The sequence below is a fragment of the Rhinatrema bivittatum genome, chromosome 2 (assembly GCF_901001135.1).
Source record: "Rhinatrema bivittatum chromosome 2, aRhiBiv1.1, whole genome shotgun sequence".
In the NCBI taxonomy this organism is placed as follows: domain Eukaryota; kingdom Metazoa; phylum Chordata; class Amphibia; order Gymnophiona; family Rhinatrematidae; genus Rhinatrema; species Rhinatrema bivittatum.
Genome location: NC_042616.1, coordinates 605,555,868 through 605,573,102, shown reverse-complemented (window position 1 = coordinate 605,573,102; position 17,235 = coordinate 605,555,868).

Here is a 17,235-nt window from a genome sequence, read left to right as displayed (position 1 = left end):
GCCATTACATCAGCTAGAAGAGTCAGTGAACTACAAGCACTTGTCACATACAAACCTTTCACAAAGTTCCTACATGACAGAGTGGTCCTCCGTACTCATCCCAAATTCCTTCCAAAAATAGTCACGGAATTCCACCTGAACCAATCTATATTTTTACCAACATTCTTCCCAAGGCCTCACTCTCACCAAGGAGAAAAGGCCTTACATACCTTGGACTGTAAACAGGCACTATCCTTCTACTTAAACCGCACTACAGTCCAAAGGAAATCCAGTCAGCTATTTGTATCTTATGATCCAAACAAACTAGGTAAAGCAGTGGGAAAACATACTTTATCAAACTGGCTAGCACATTGCATACAGTTTTGTTATGAGAAAGCAGGCCTTACTCTTCAAGGGCGAGTAAAAGCACATTCAGTCAGAGCTATGTCAACCTCAGTAGCACACCTTCGCTCTGTGCCTATTCTGGACATTTGTAAAGCAGCAACATGGAGTTCTCGTCACACCTTTGCAGCTCACTACTGTTTAGACAAAGAAGGAAGACAAGATTCAGCCTACGGACAATCCGTCTTAAAGAACTTGTTTCCAGTGTAATCCCAACTCCTTCTACATCCAACCTGCTGTGATCTTCGGCTGATTCATTTCAACAACAATACTTCACTGTTGCTTCACCACAAAATGACTCAGCCTCTAGCTTGCTAATCACCCATATGTGAGGACTAGCATCCTGCTTGTCCTGGGATAAAGCAAAATTGCTTACCTTGTAATAGGTGTTATCCCAGGACAGCAGGATGTAGTCCTCACGAAACCCACCCGCCACCCCGCGGAGTTGGGTCCGATACGTTTTATTATTTTATTTTTGGCTAACGCTAATTGCTACAAAACAGACTGAAGGGAGACCCCTGTGGCAGGGAATATCATAGCATGCTGGGCATGCTCAGTAGCCACTCTGGTGCCAGTCAAAAGTTTCATAGAAACTTTGATAGAAGTTTTTCCGTACATAGGGCTCCATTACCGATGTCACCCATATGTGAGGACTACATCCTGCTGTCCTGGGATAACACCTATTACAAGGTAAGCAATTTTGCTGAATTATTCTTATATTTAGATGTAAGTTTTAGTAGTAACAGGTTGAAGAATCTCTAACCTCACTTGGTTTCAAGGGACCATGTCAAATTTCAGCTTAAATCTAACAACTTTTACTGCTGCTGACAGTCTTTTGTGACTCATTTTGGTGATTATTTGAATTTTTACCTTTATGCAGTGCTTTTTAAACTAAAGTGATACTTTAATTTCAAAATACACAGCCTTTTCAGTAATGTACAGATATGGTTTCGTTTTTAGAAATAAAATATTTGAACAAAATATTTATTTATATAACAGTCATACACTACAAACTATTTGACATGAAAAGCTAATACTTGTGAACAGGCATCCTTCCTATGGGATTTATACTTTTTAACTGGAAAAGAATTCTCAGACTTGAGTTTGAATGGTGCAGTGCTTTTCCTGGCACCAAACCAGATTTTTCACTTGAACTTTGTGTTTTCTTTAAATTACTGATGTAAAAATTTGGTTTATGCAGTCAGACCCAGGTAACATCAACAAAAAAAAACTAGACCTGTCTTATTTCATCTGCATTGTTTTTTCAAACACTCATTACTTCGTGGTTTACCCTAACTTGTGCATTGATACAAAGGCTATATATATATATATAGCTCACTCACAGGTAATGACAGCACAAATGTTTCATGTAGTTCTCTAGTTAAGTTATGAGGATAGTTCAAGGCTTGAAGCAATTGTTTGCAATCCGTTAGCAGTTTATACTAAACATCAAGAGAAGAGAAATTATACTCAGCGACAGAAACTCTTCCAAATTTCCATTAGAAATCTCCTGGCATGGGTTTTCTTTTCTGAAGCTATGTTTTTGCTTTAACTTTTCTCTGCTCCATGAGGATTTTCTAATGTGCTAATATTTTGTTGTGGTTTTTTTTTTTTTTCTGACTGTCCCATATTTTGATGACATGGCCAAGGAAGCAATAACTAATCTGAATTGATTAGCCACCCAAATTCTGTGTAACACTTTGAAACACAGTTGGTTTAGTTTTGTATTATTTCATTTGAAAACTCATAATATAGGATTTTTTTACAGCTGTTCTTAGTCAAAACATCTTGTACAATTGAAATTTGGGCCACTGTATTGCAATGAGGAATGCAACCTTTATAAATGAGGCAGGGTTGTGTATGTGAGAGCGCATGAGAGTAAGCAAGTAGTCTAAATTTAGTGAGCAAACCTAAAAATGCAAGCAAACAGAATGGCCTTAGTTTCTTCCATGTGATGTAACTGACTAGTATTAATGTAGATTTTCTGAGTGAAAGGAGGTATAATATATGTATGTCTGGACTTGCCTACTAACCGTTTTCCAGTAACCTATAATTTTATAGGTACTGAATGTACCAACTGTATATTCCAGTCCAGGACAATGAATTCAGCAGGCCTTTTCTATCATATGTTTGGGTGTTGACCCGTGTGTGTGTGTGTGTGTGTGTATATATATATATATATATATATATATATATATATATATACACTTTTTTTTTTTTTTTTTTGCATTCACACTTTAGCAAAACGCACTGGTAAATTCATGTGAACTACATGAAAACATATGGCCTAGTAAAAATCACATAAATTGGTGTTTTGCAGAATGAAAATATATCAGAACTACACTAGCTAACAAACCCCACATGGGACATTGTCAGTTCCAAAGATCTGTAGCAGCTCTTTTGCTTATCGCAACTTCTAATAAATAAAATACTTCATATAAAATCTGATTGTCCTGCATTGAATGCTTAAATGCCTGTCTTTTTTTTTTTTTTAATACAGTTCCTTTATTGGCATCTGTTCTGGATAATGGATTTTGTATTTGTTTTACATTAATGTTTTGGTATCACTATGGCTCTCTTCTTGAATCTGTAGCTGTTTTCCTTGATAACTTTCCCTACCACAGACTATCCTAACAGAATCACTTATTACTAAACATGTTTCAAAATGTGGAAGGCATTTGGAGTGTGCCACTGCTCAAATTTGGCAAAACTTCTTCCAGGTAATTTTTATTTTTAAAAGGTCCCTATATTTCCATTTACAAAGATGTTTGATTGAGATATCCTTGTTCATACTAACCATAGTATTATAAGACAACTTCTTCTAAGAAGAGGGTCAGTGTTGCCCATAATTCATTATCTAGTCCTGGGGGAACAAAATGCAAAATTTGCACAGAATTCTCCCTTCCCACAGATTTCCTCCCTCGCCTCGCAGAATTGCAGATTTCCTCCCTTGCTTAGCGTAGCAGTCTCTGCTACGCTTCCACAGACACTGCTATGCTAGCATGCTTACCTGCCAGAAGAGGAGGCATCGTGGCACTGGCGAGGTTTGTGAGGAGGCATCGCAGTACAGATGAGGTTCGCATGGGGAGCAGAAACAGTGCAGCACAGGCGAGGTTAGCAAGCTCCACTGCGCAAAGGCCAGGACCATACAATTGGAGAGGGGGGGAGGGAGAGTGTTTCTAGTGGGGGCTCGAGGTATGAGGGGAAAGCAGGTGAATGGGGGTAGGGGCAGAGGTCAAGGGGATTCATATTTTCATTTGTTCTGGGCCAGAAGTCTGCAGTTTTTGACATGTGTGCTCTGGCACTGGATAGCTGAGTGGACTCTGTCTTCCCCCGCAGAGGTTGCATTTAATCAAACATCTCCTGCTGCACGAGACCAGCCCCACAGCAACTGGAGATATTTGGTTAAATGCAACTCCTGTTGCTGCATGTGAGGCTTGGAGTTAGCTTCCTGATTCAGTAGCAGCGGAGGTCATTGCTCAGCTGTCCATTGCCATGCCATGGGTTGCTGCCCCTTGCCTAGAGCAGGTGGAGATGTGAATCCTCCTTTGATCTCTGCTTCTTTTCCTATTTACCTCCTCTCATACCACCCCCACCGTGGTGAAAGAGAGAGAGGACCCCGGGGCTGCCAGCGAACTTTACCCTGCTGGCGGCTGAAAAAGAGGCCCAGGTCTTGAGAGTGTATTTGTGAGCCCGTGTGTTGTAAGCCAGTGTAAGTAGTCTGTGTATGTGGGTGTGTGTGTGGGGGGGGGGGGAGGGAGAGAGTGTGTGTGTGTGAGAGTTGTATGTGCGTGACGTATGTGAGAGAAAGCATACGACTAATAATTTGCAAAAAATATTGACAAATGTGCAAAATTTTGCAGAATTTAGAAAATGTGTGCGCAGAATTTTAACTTTTTTGGTGCAGAATTTTCAATATTTTTGCACATAATTCCCCCAGGAATATGCTCATTTCACAGCACTTGGAGGAGGATATCACTTTTTAGCACAGATGCAAGCTTTAAAAAAAAATGCTATAATAGAGCATGCAAGAGCTATATAATTTGTGGATGTAAGAACTCTATGTCGGGTTTTAATTTCCTTTCCAAAAAATGAGCTTTCTGAGTGGCATGCAATAAATGTATATTTTACTCACAAGTAATGATGGAAATATAGCCCTCCAAAAGGAAAATAAGTAAGTCATTTATGGTTGAATAATGTTCCAATATATGCCACCCACTACACCCTTCCTCCTCTCCCCTTTACCTTTTGACCTATCTCAACTGCCTGCTGTGATTGCACAAGTATATGGTAAAATAACTGAAAGAGTGTGGGAAAAAAAGACACATTTTAGCATTTACATTTTAAAAAATAATAAATATTTTCCTAAAGAATGTGCATATCCAATGCATTGTTCCAAATGTTATAGCCAAGACATTTAATTTAATCCCAAACCATGCAATGATGTGTGACTATAATGGATGGCTGGTGATGTAGTTGGATACCTTTCTGCAAAAGGAAAACAAATTATGACATCACTGTGTCGAATGCAACTTTTTATAAACATTTATAGCCACAGGGGTTGTTTGGTACAGTGTTACTATTTTCAAAGATGTAATATGCTTTTAAAATAGCACGTGGTGACTATTACTGTAGTACACTGGTTGAAAATATCAAAGAATGGTTCTCATCTAAAAACGCAAACTCCATATGTTAGTATAATCTGCACTCATGAAATATATAAAACTCAATCAAACCCATGATTTCCATGTTGTCAACATTTTCTTTTCAATTAGTTATCAACATATTATTGTTTTGATGTGGACTGCCTCAGCGCTTGGTTGAGACCACTGAATTAATCCATTTCCATTGTGAATGTCTACATTGTTAACTAAAATACTGGTATGAAAGTATTTCTGTTAGTAATATATTTTTTAAATGTTTTACTGATCTGTGTCTCAATATTTGTTAAAACAAAGCTTATCTGTTACCAAAGAGTAATTTCTGGAAATCTCCATGGTAAATGAGGAAAAACATGATAGATCCACCTAAAGCTATAAAATAAACAGAACCTGTAGATCAAATGAATAAAAAAGTGACTGTATCCATCATATATAAACTATTCACTTTCTCAAAAGAAAAAATAATGTGCATGTTAAATCCATATGCAGTGTACTGCATACCAGTACCTACTTCAGTGATGAATAGCAAAACCAAAGTACTGCTGAGTGGGAACACTGAGAGGAGAGGATCACCTTGCTGGTGGCTGAAGAGAATCAGTAAGTACTGCTTGGGGAAATTTTAGAACTTAAAGGTTTTGGGGAAAAGTAAACTATTGGTGTATATTCTTTAGTGTGTGTGTTTGTCTGTATTAAATAGCTAGTCAAAGGGCAGGCAAAAACCAAGAGTTTGTGTGTTTCTTTTCTTCCCTCCCACCCACTCCTAGCTCATCCTTTGATTTATAGGCAGGTGACACTTTCACAATAAAACAAAAAAAAATTAATCAACCTTTTAACTTAAATTCAGAAATTCCGCCCACCTTATCAAGAGCTTAATTATCTCTTTTTAGGTCACTACCAAATAAATAGTGAATACACTAATACATTTAAAGGACCCTAATTGTATACATTCCTACTCCCATAGCAATTTAACTAGGAACTGAACAAAATTAAGATGAAGGCAGCAGACCAGCAGAAAGAGGGGGGCCTTCCAGTCTCTTGCATCGAGTGTCACCTATTTTTTTTTACCTGCCGGTAAGAGGTTGTATGTGTGCATCTGGTGCAAAGAGCTCCTTTCTCTGAGAACAAGTCCAATCTCTGGAGGCTAGAGTGGCAGACCTGGAGGAGTTGAGGCAGACAGGTATATAGATGAGACCTTCAGGGACATACTAGCCAAGCCCCAAATCCAGTCTGCCCATCCTGGTGCTGCCTTAGAGGAGGAAGGTCTGGTCGGAGAGCATCAACGTGATGCAGCAAGAAATGATCCTGTAGTAAGGACCAGTTCTCTAGGTGATACATTGTCCTTTCGCACAGAGGATGTCTCTCCCAGGGCTACTGCCCAGGAGGGAAGGGTTAGGTCGGCCATCATAGTTCGATTATTAGGAATGTAGACAGCTGGGTGGCTGGTGGGCATGAGGATCACCTGGTAAGATGCCTACCTTGTGCGAAGGTGGCAGACCTCACACGACACCTAGATAAGATTTTAGGTCGTGCTGGGGAGGAGCAAGCTGTCCTGGTACATGTGGGCACCAATGAACCTAAATTTGACTTCCAGAAATTCGGATGTTCTGGAAGCCAAATTCAGGCTCTTAGGTAGAAAGCTGAAATCCCAGAACCTCCAGGGTAGCATTCTCTGAAATGATCCCTGTTCCATGCACAGATCCCCTGAGGCAAGCAGAGCTCTAGATTCTCAGTGCGTGGATGAGATAATGGTGCAAGGAAGGAAGGATTCAGTTTTGTTAGGAACTGGGAAACCTTTTGGAGAAGGGGGAGTCTATTCTGAAGGGATGGGCTCCAAGGTAACCACAGTGGAACCAGGCTGCTGGTGCTAACCTTTAAAAAGGAGATGGAGCAGCTTTTATACTAAATCAAAGGGGAAAGCAGATAGTCGCTCAGCAGCGCATGGTTCGGAGGGGGGAACCTTCGAAAGAGACTAATGAAGCATTAGAATTAGGGCTTCCAACAGAGATGTTCCACTAATAATAAAAGTAGTCTATGTGCCTATAATTAAAGATTCACTTGAGCTATAAGATTCTAATTTATCCCTGTCAACTGAAAAGCAGGATGTTAATACAAACAAAAATCACACTTTGAAATGTTTGTATGCTAATGCCAGAATTCTAATAAGTAAGATGGGAGAATTAGAGTGTATAGCAGTGAATGATGACATAGACTTAACTGGCATATCAGAAACATGGTGGAAAGAAGATAACCAATGGGATAGTGCTATACTGGGGAACAAATTATATTGAAATGAAAGAGAAGAGAAACTTGGTGATGGGGTGGTGCTTTATGTCGGGGATTGCATAAAGTCCAACAGAATAAATATCATGCAAGAGACTAAGGGGTAGATTTTCAAACAAGGCGTGTTGGCGTACTTTTGTTGGCGCTCCAGGTGCAAACAAAAGTACGCGGGATTTTAGTAGATACGTGCGGAGCCGCGCGTATCCGCTAAAATCCTGGATCGGCGCGCACATGGCTATCAATTACGTATAGCCGGCGCGCGCCGAGCCGCGCAGCCTACTCCCGTTCCCTCCGAGGCCGCTCCGAAATCGGAGCAGCCTCGGAGGGAATCCTCTAAATCCCTCCCCTCACCTTCCCCTCCCTTCCTCTACCTAACCCACCCCGCCCGGCCCTGTCTAAACCCCCTCCTTACCTTTGTCGGGGGATTTACGCCTCCCAGAGGGAGGCGTAAATCCCCGCCCGCTAGCGCACCGGGACGCGACCTGGGGGCGGGTCCGGAGCGCGCGGCCACGCCCCCGGACCGCCCCTGGCCATAACCATGCCCCGGGCCCACCCCCAAAACGCTGCCGACACGCCCCCTAAACACCGCGCGTCTCGGGCCCGCCCCCGACACACCCCGATACGCCCCCTCGCCAAACCCCGGGACTTACGCGAGTCCCGGGGTCTGCACGCGCCGGTAGGCCTATTGAACATAGGCCTACCGGCGCGCAGGGCCCTGCTCGCCTAAATCCGCCCGGATTTGGGCGGATTTAGGCGAGCAGGGCTCTTAAAATCCGCCCCTAAATGCGCAATGGAATCTTTATGAATAGAAATCCCTTGTATGTTGGAGAAGAGTATAGCAATAGGAGTATACTACCGTTCACCTGGCCAAAATGATGAGATGGACAGTGAAATACTAAGAAATTAGCTAAGCTAACCAAATTGGTAGTGCAGATACAATGAGAGATTTCAATTACCCCAGTATGGACTGGGTAAGTGTAACATCAGGACATACTACAGAGATAAAGTTCCTGGATGGAATAAATGACAGTTTTTTGAGCAATTTGTTCAGAAATCGACAAGAGGGAGCAATTTTAGATCTAATTCTCAGTGGAGCACAAGATTTGGTGAGAGAGGTAACGATGGTGGGGCTGCTTGACAATAGTGATCGTAACATGATCAAATTTGAACTAATGATTGGAAAGGGCACAGTAAGTAAAACCAGGGCTTTAACATTAAACTTTCAAAAGGGAAACTTTTGAAAGTTAAAATAGTTTTAAAAAAATAGTTCAAAAAAGTAAAAGTAAAAATAGTTAAAAACAAAATCTGAAAGGTGCAGTTACAAACGTTAAGACTGTGCTACAGGCATGGACATTGTTAAAAAAAAAAAAATCTTAGAAGAGCAGTCCAGATATATTCCATGCATGAAGGAAGGTGAAACATTTGCCAGTATGGCTAAAAAGTGAGATGAATAAGGATATTTTAGCCAAAAGGTCTTCATTCAAAAATTGGAAGAAGGATCCATCAGAAGAAAATAGGATAAAGCATAATCATTGGCTAGTTAAATGTAAGATATTGATAAGAGAGAATTTGAAAAGAAGTTGGCCATAGATGCAAAAACTCATAAACTGTTAAAAAATATATCCGAAGCAGAAAGCCTGCTAGTGAGTTGGTTGGACTGTTAAATGATTGAGGAGTTAAAGGGGCACTTAGGGAAGATAATGCCATCACAGAAATATTAAATTAATTCTCCGTTCTGGAGATAATTTTCAAAGGTGACAATTCAGATAAACTGAACAAACCACGGTGAACCTGGAAGATGTGGTAGACCAGATAGACAAACTGAAGAGTAGTAAATCACCTGGACCGGTGATTTAGTTCTGACAGAACTAACAAATGATATTTCCAACCCATTACAATTTGTAACCTATCATTAAAATCATCCATTGTACCTGAAGATTGGAAGGTGGGCAATGTATCTCTGAAACTTAAAAAAGTCTCCAGGGGATGATCTGGGAAACTATAGACGAGTGAGCCTGACTTCAGTGCCAGGGAAAATCGTGGAAACTCTTATAAAGAATAAAATCGCAAAACGTTTAGAAAGACATGATTTAATGAGACACAGCCAGCATGGATTTACCCAAGGTAAGTCTTGCCTCACAAATCTACTTTTTTTTTTTTAAGGGGTCAATAAACATGTGAACTGTTAGATGTGGTGTATTTGGATTTTCAGAAGGCAAAGTCCCTCATGAGAGGCTTCCAAGAAAACTAAAAACTCATGGATAGGAGGCAATGTCCTTTTGTGGATTGCAGACTGGATAAAGAGGAAACATAGAGTAGGATTAAGTGGTCTTTTTTCATAAATCTGTACTTGGACCGGTGTTTTTGAATATATTTATAAATGATCTGGAAAGGAGTACGATGAGTGAGGTGATCAAATTTGCGGATGACACAAAATTATTCAGAATAGTTAAATCTCAAGCGGATTGTGATATATTACAGGAGGACCTTTTGAGACTGAAAGACTTGGCTTTCAAATGACAGATGAACTTTATTTATTTTATTTATTTTTAATTTTTATATACCGGAATTCCTGTATACAATACAAATCAATCCGGTTTACAATAAACAATAAGTTACCCTGGTTGGGGCGGTCCGACCTGGGCTTATTACAAGGAACATTGAAAGTAACAATAACATTTAACAATTTACATTTGACATTATTCGTGTTTTGAAACAGTATGTGTGTTCAACTTTTTACAAGGAACTTTAGTAGCATATACAGTATACAAGTATACAGTTATATAGTCTATGATTAATGACTGTTAAGTACCAATTGCGAATAAGAAAGTATATAAATTAAGTGTTTATGGTGTTAGTGACACGCTGCCATGATTGGATCTGAAAGTCAGGAGGAGGTGCCTAGTTACACTCTGGGAATTGGAAAGCTTGCCTGAAGAGCCAGGTTTTTAACTTTTTTTTGAACTCTGGTAGACTGGGTTCGAGGCGTAGGTCTGGTGGGAGAGCATTCCATTGGTGTGGTCCTGCAGTTGAGAGTGCTCTTTTTCTTAGTGTTGATTTAGTTGGAGCTGCGACTAATGTACCTTTGTAGGCGCTTCTGATGGGTCTGGAGGATAAGTGTGGACGAAGTTGAGTTTGTAGTGATATAGGTGCTTTATATATATATATATATATATATATATATCCTTTAATGTGGATAAGTGCAAGGTAATGCATATAGGAAAAAATAACCCTTGCTGTAGTTACACAATGTTAGGTTCTATCTTAGGAGTTTCTACCCAGGAAAGAGGTTTAGGTGTCATAGTGGATAATACATTCAAATCACCGGTTCAGTGTGCTGTGGCAGTCAAAAGAACAAACATTATTAGGAAGGAAATAGCAAATAAAATGGTGGATGTTACAATTACTCTATATCACTCCATGGTGAAACAGCACCTTGAATACTGTGCAATTCTGTGGCCATATCTCAAAAAAGATGTAGTTGCACCAGAGAATGTGCAGAGAAGGGCGACCAAAATAAGGGGCATGGAACGGCTCCCCTATAAGGAAAGGCTAAAGAGGTTAGGGCTGTTCAATTTGGAGAAGAGACTGAGGGGGAGGGGGGATATGATAGAGGTCTACAAAATTATGAAAGGACTTGAACATGTTAATGTAAATCAGTTATTTACTCTCTCAAATAATAGAAGAACCAGAGGACACTCCATGTAGTTAGCAAGTAGCTCATTTAAATGAAATTGAAGAAAATACTTTTTCACTCAGCTCTGGAATTCATTGCCAGAGGGTGTGGTTACAGCAATTAAAGTAACTGGGTTTAAAAATGATTTGAATATGTTCCTAGAGGAAAAATCCATAAACTGCTATTAATAAGGAATAGTAGCTTGAGATCTGTTTAATGTTTGGGTACTTGCCAGGACCTTATAACCTGGATTGGTCCCTGTTGGAAACAGGATGCTGAGCTTGATTGACCATTGGTCTGATCCAGTATGGCATATTTTATGTTCTTTTTAATGAAAATGGTTACTTCTCCTAGGACAAGCAGGATTGTAGTCCTCACATGTGGGTGACATCATCAGATGGAGCCTGACGCGAAAAACGTTTGTCAACTTTTGCTCAGCCTGCTGCTATCCGTGCGTCCAAGCGAGGTCCCCCTTCAGTCTCTTCTTTTTTGTGGTGCAATATCCTCGCAGTTGTGGAGCTCCAAACCCCTTGAAACATTTTTTTGCTGTATTTTCGGGGGTTTTTTCTGCATCGGATCCCCCTTCGTATTTGGCTCCTCCGGTAAGTACCCTTGGCTTTTGCGTTCGCTATTCGCTGTTGATTCCCGATTCCCGCTTCCGGGTCCCCGTCTGTCATCTCTGCCTGCCTCTGTTTCAATGGTGTCAGGTTTTCGACTGTGCCACCAGTGCACGCGGACCATGTCCATCTCGGATCCATATGAGGTATGCATCCTCTGCCTGGGGGCCTTGCCCGACGTCGAGGGTGCCGTTTGTGCGATCAAATGACCCCCAAAGGGTGTCGTGCTCGCCTGGACAAAATGGAGAAGCTTTTTTGCCTCTCCAAAACCCTCCACTTCAGTGTCGGTATCCTCCACGGCTAAGGACCACGGGGAACTGTCCCAGACCCTTCCCCTGGCAGTCCCACTCTCCAGTACCCCCAAGTATCGCAGAGAGGGAGATCGATCCTCGGTGGTCTCTCCCTTCCCCCTAACCTCGGGGTCGTCATCGTCCTCGGCGCCGGGGAAAGACCAGGCCGAGCACTAGAAAACCAGGAAGCACCGACACCGGTCACCGTCCTGACACAGTTCCAGTTCTGGAGCGGCATTTGTGGCCACCGAGCCGCCATCGAAGCATCTATTTCTTTCCAGATCATATATAAATATATTGAAAAGTAAGGGTCCTAATACAAATCCCTGAGGCACACCATTGCCCATTACCTTCCACTGAGAAAATTGTCCATTTAATCCTACTCTCTGTTTCTGGTCTTTTAGCCAGTTTGTAATCCATGAAAGGACATCACCACCTATCCCATGACTTTTTACTTTTCCTAGAAGCCTACCATAAGGATCTTTGTTAAACGCCTTCTGAAAATCCAAGTACACTACATCTACCGGTTCACCTTTATCCACATGTTTATTAACTCCTTCAAAAAAGTGAAGCAGATTTGTGAGGCAAGACTTGCCTTGGGTAAAGCCATGCTGACTTTGTTCCATTAAACCATGTGTTTCTATATGATTTTGATGTTTAGAACACTTTCCACTATTTTTCCTGGAACTGAAGTCAGGCTAACCGGTCTGTAGTTTCCCGGATCGCCCCTGGAGCCCTTTTTAAATATTGGGGTTACATTAGCTATCCTCCAGTCTTCAGGTACAGTGGATGATTTTAATGATAGGTTACAAAGTTTTACTAATAGGTCTGAAATTTCATTTTTTAGTTGCTTCAGAACTCTGGGGTGTATACCCTCCGGTCCAGGTGATTTACTACTCTTCAGTTTGTCAATCAGGTCTACCACATCTTCTAGGTTTACTGTGATTTGGTTCAATCCATCTGAATTATTACCCATGAAAACCTCCAGTATGGGTACATCCCCAACATCCTCTTCAGTAAACACCGAAGCAAAGAAATCATTTAATCTTTCCACGATGGCCTTATCTTCTCTAAGTGCCCCTTTAACCCCTCTATTATCTAACAGTCCAACTGACTCCCTCACAGGCATTCTGCTTCGGATATATTTTTAAAAGTTTTTGCCTCTTTGGCCAACTTCTTTTCAAATTCTCTCTTAGCCTGTCTTATCAGTGTCTTACATTTAACTTGCCAACACTTAAGTATTATCCTATTTTCTTCTGTTGGATCCTTCTTCCAATTTTTGAATGAAAGTCTTTTGGCTAAAATACCTTCTTTCACCTCCCCTTTTAACCATGCCTGTAATCGCTTTGCCTTCTTTCCACCTTTCTTAATGTGTGGAATACATCTGGACTGTGCTTCTAGGATGGTATTTTTTAACAATGACCACGCCTCTTGCACACTTTTTACCTGTGTAGCTGCTCCTTTCAGTTTTTTTCTAACAATTTTTCTCATTTTATCAAAATTTCCCTTTTGAAAGTTTAGCATGAAAGCCGTGGATTTGCTTACTGTCCCCCTTCCAGTCAATTCAAATTTGATCATATTATGATTACTATTGCCAAGTGGCCCCACCACCGTTACCTCTTTCACCAAATCCTGTGCTCCACTGAGAATTAGATCTAAAATTGCTCCCTCTCTTGTCGGTTTCTGAACCAATTGCTCCATAAAAATGTCATTTATTCCATCCAGGAACTTTATATCTCTAGCATGTACCGATGATACATTTACCCAGTCAATATTGGGCTCTACCAATTTGGTTAGCTTCCCTAATTTCTCTTAGCATTTCACTTGTCCGACTCACCATCTTGACCAGGTGGACTGTAGTATAGTCCTATCACTATAGTCTTCCCCGACATACAAGGGATTTCTACCCATAAAGATTCAATTATGCATTTAGTCTCATGCAGGATGTTTATCCTGTTGGACTCTATGCCATCCCGGACATAAAGCGCCACACCACCTCCCGGGTGCGATATAATTTGTACCCCGGTATAGCACTGTCCAATTGGTTGTCCTCCTTCCACCATGTCTCTGAGATGCCAATTAAGTCTATGTCATCATTCACTGCTATACATTCTAATTCTCCCATTTTACCTCTTAGACTTCTGGCATTAGCATACAAACATTTCAAAAGTTTTGTGTTTTGTTTGTATTTTCATTCTGCTTTTTAATTGATAGGGATAAGTTAGAATTTTTCAGCTCAGGTGAGTTTTTAGTTACAGGCACTTGGACTACTTTTCTTATTATTGGAACCTCACTGTTGGGATGCCCTAATTCTAATGCATCATTAGTATCCTTTGAAGATACCTCTCTCCGAACCATGCGCTGCTGAGTGACTGAGTAGCTGAGCCAATAACCTTTAATACCCCTTATTTTATTTATTTATTTATTTTATTTATTATTTTTATTATACCGAGTTTCATGATAGGAATCACATCAACCCGGTTTACAATTAACAATGTGAGTAAAGGCAGAGAGTAACATAGTAAAACATTTCCCATAGTAAAACATTTTAAACACAAATAGTAAAACATAGTAAAACATTTCCCATAGTAAAACATTTTAAACACAAATTTATCTGCTATAGGACCAGCAGGCCATCAGATCTCTACATCAAATTGCCTGCCTTAGGAGCAGCATCATCATCATCACTATCATGGTGGCCATAAAGGCCTCTGCCATATAAGCTAGGTTACATGACTGAATATAACACTTACTCCTGCAGCCTCCCAGGTTCACCCGGTGTTACCCCTGCTGCTGCTACTGCTCCCCTCATCTTCAATACTATTTAATATAGTAACATAGTATTGATGGCAGAAAAAGACCAAACGGTTCATTCAATCTGCCCAGCAAGTTTCTTATGGAAGTAACTGCCACACCGTGCAGGTTGCCCTCGAGCCTCATATTAAGGGTAGTGATATTAACTATCAAAACTAATCACTGTGAAACCCATATCAAAATTACTGCCATCAACATTTTCACAGGATGAGCAGCCTTCTTGATGATTCAGATAATGCTGCTTGAATGTGCTATGCTTTTGGACTTAGCCCTAGAAGCAGTCCTAGGCTTTTCCCTTGATGTCTGAGTACCCCGGATCATAAAAGTCAGAGCCCTGCCATCGAAGCGGAGAGCGATATTGCAGTTGCGTCACAATCATGAAAGCTAATTGATTAAGGTAGTAATCCCCATGCTTTCTGTTAGAGGCAGTAACCGCCGCTCCATACAGGCTACCCTCATGCACCCTTTTCTTCATTTCCACCTCTAGCCATTAGGGATCCATGCCTTTTTTAATTCATTTATTGTTTTTGTCTTCATCACCTCTTCTGGAAGGCCATTTCAGGCATCCCATCAAATAACATACTTTCTGCATGAAGAAATACTTCCTATATTGGTTCTGAGTCTTCTCCCCCTGGAGTTTCATTTCATGACCCCTAGTTCTAATGCTTGTTTTCCAATGTTTTTTGCATGGGGGAATAGATAATAGCTTCATCAACATGCATTTGCATGTGATGAGTGACATTACCTACGTGTGCAATTACACTTGCGTTTTGGACGCGCTAACCCCCATTTTGCATCAGGGGTTATGGACGCGCATCAAATCACAGGTTAAACCTTGCGCCTCAGCCAGTATAGCATCGGCCTGATTGTGCAGTTACTGTTGTATAGAATTTGTATCCTGCCCAAGCCTGTGGCCCAGAAGCCTAACTGCCTGTTAAGTATTGTCAAACCCTGGCTCCAAAATTTTTGATGGCTAGAAATATTGGACTACAAGAGCTTTAAATCCTTAAACTAAGATGCTAAGGCAGTGAGATCACACTTGACCACACTAAATGAGTGTGTCCTAGTGTATCTTGCCCGCTAAGGGCAAGAGTCTTTATGAAAGGTTGACCCTTCACTTAGCTTGTAATGGGGCTTTATTGCTTGCCTGTTTGGGGCATCTTGTTACTGGATCATCTGTGGCCTACAAAGAACAAATATTCCTAACTTGCATTCCTAAATGTTCCAAGAGCGCTAGCAGACATCCTGGGTGGCCACAGCGGGTTTCACTTGGCCCATGGAAGCACTGGTTAAAAGACCAACTTTGGGTACTCCTGTCATGTGCTTTGTTAGTCACTATTTTGTAATTTCAGACTGCAAAACTGTTTTCCCTTTTCTATTAATGCCACATATGTTTACTTTGCTCTGTTGGGTAAATTCTGTAGTTCCATTTACCTGAAAGTAAATGATATTTAGGTAAATGATATTTAGGTTTGAATTGAAGTAGTGAGTGATTAAAAACAGTGATTCAAACTAAAAACAATTTTATTTTTAGGTATGTTAGCAAAAGACTGCCAACATTTTATAAAACCCTGAAGAATCCAAATCACTTACCCAATCCGGTGAAGTCCAACTGGGAAAGGAGCAATACCCAGTCACTCCTGCTCCACCTCTGCCAAAGATCAAAACGGTGCCAGCTGATGATTTAAAAAAAACAAACAAACAGCTAAAGTGGAACTTAAAGGTGGAAGGTTGGTTGAATCAAAAAAGGATGTGACAGTTTATGTAAAACTACACATCTGAGTACAAGCCTGAGCACTGAAGGAGGGAAAGAACTGAAAAATGGTCATAGTATTACTTTGATGAACACAATGGGCATTATTTCTGAAATTCCAAAACCTATTGCTTCATATATATTTACTTCTTGAGTTGGGTGGTAGAGATCTTACATCTTTATCAGTATTTACTTACTTGCATATGTGTGCATGTGTATATTAGGGGGGTCTAGTGGTTAGAGCAATGGGCTGCAAACTAGGGTTCAAATCCCTCTTCCTCCACTGGCATTCCTTGTAACCTTGGGCAAGGCAGTTCATTTTCTGTTGCTTCATGTACCCCCTTAGATTGAAAGCTCTTTGGTGCAGGGAATTATTATCATGCCCAAATTCACATGCTGAAATTCAGCCTGAGCATCCTTTTATAAAAACAGGCTAAAAAACAATATAGAGATAGATATATGTATATGTGTGTGTATGTGTGTATGTCTATGTATATTTTTCCTTTGATAAGCAGGCTGAATTAGCCATTATATGGGGATGATGTCATCTGGTGGCACGAAATGGACTCTACTCTCCCAGCTAGTAAAGCTTTGAGTTCTACTGAGCATGTACTGGAGTTCCTGCACACATCACTTCAGTCATTTTTTGTCCAAGCACACAAAGGACATGAACTTTCCTGATATTTCTATTAAAAAAAAATTTTAATTCAATATTTTTTCTTCAGTTCTTAAGTAACTTCATTGCCTCTGCAGTTCCACAATA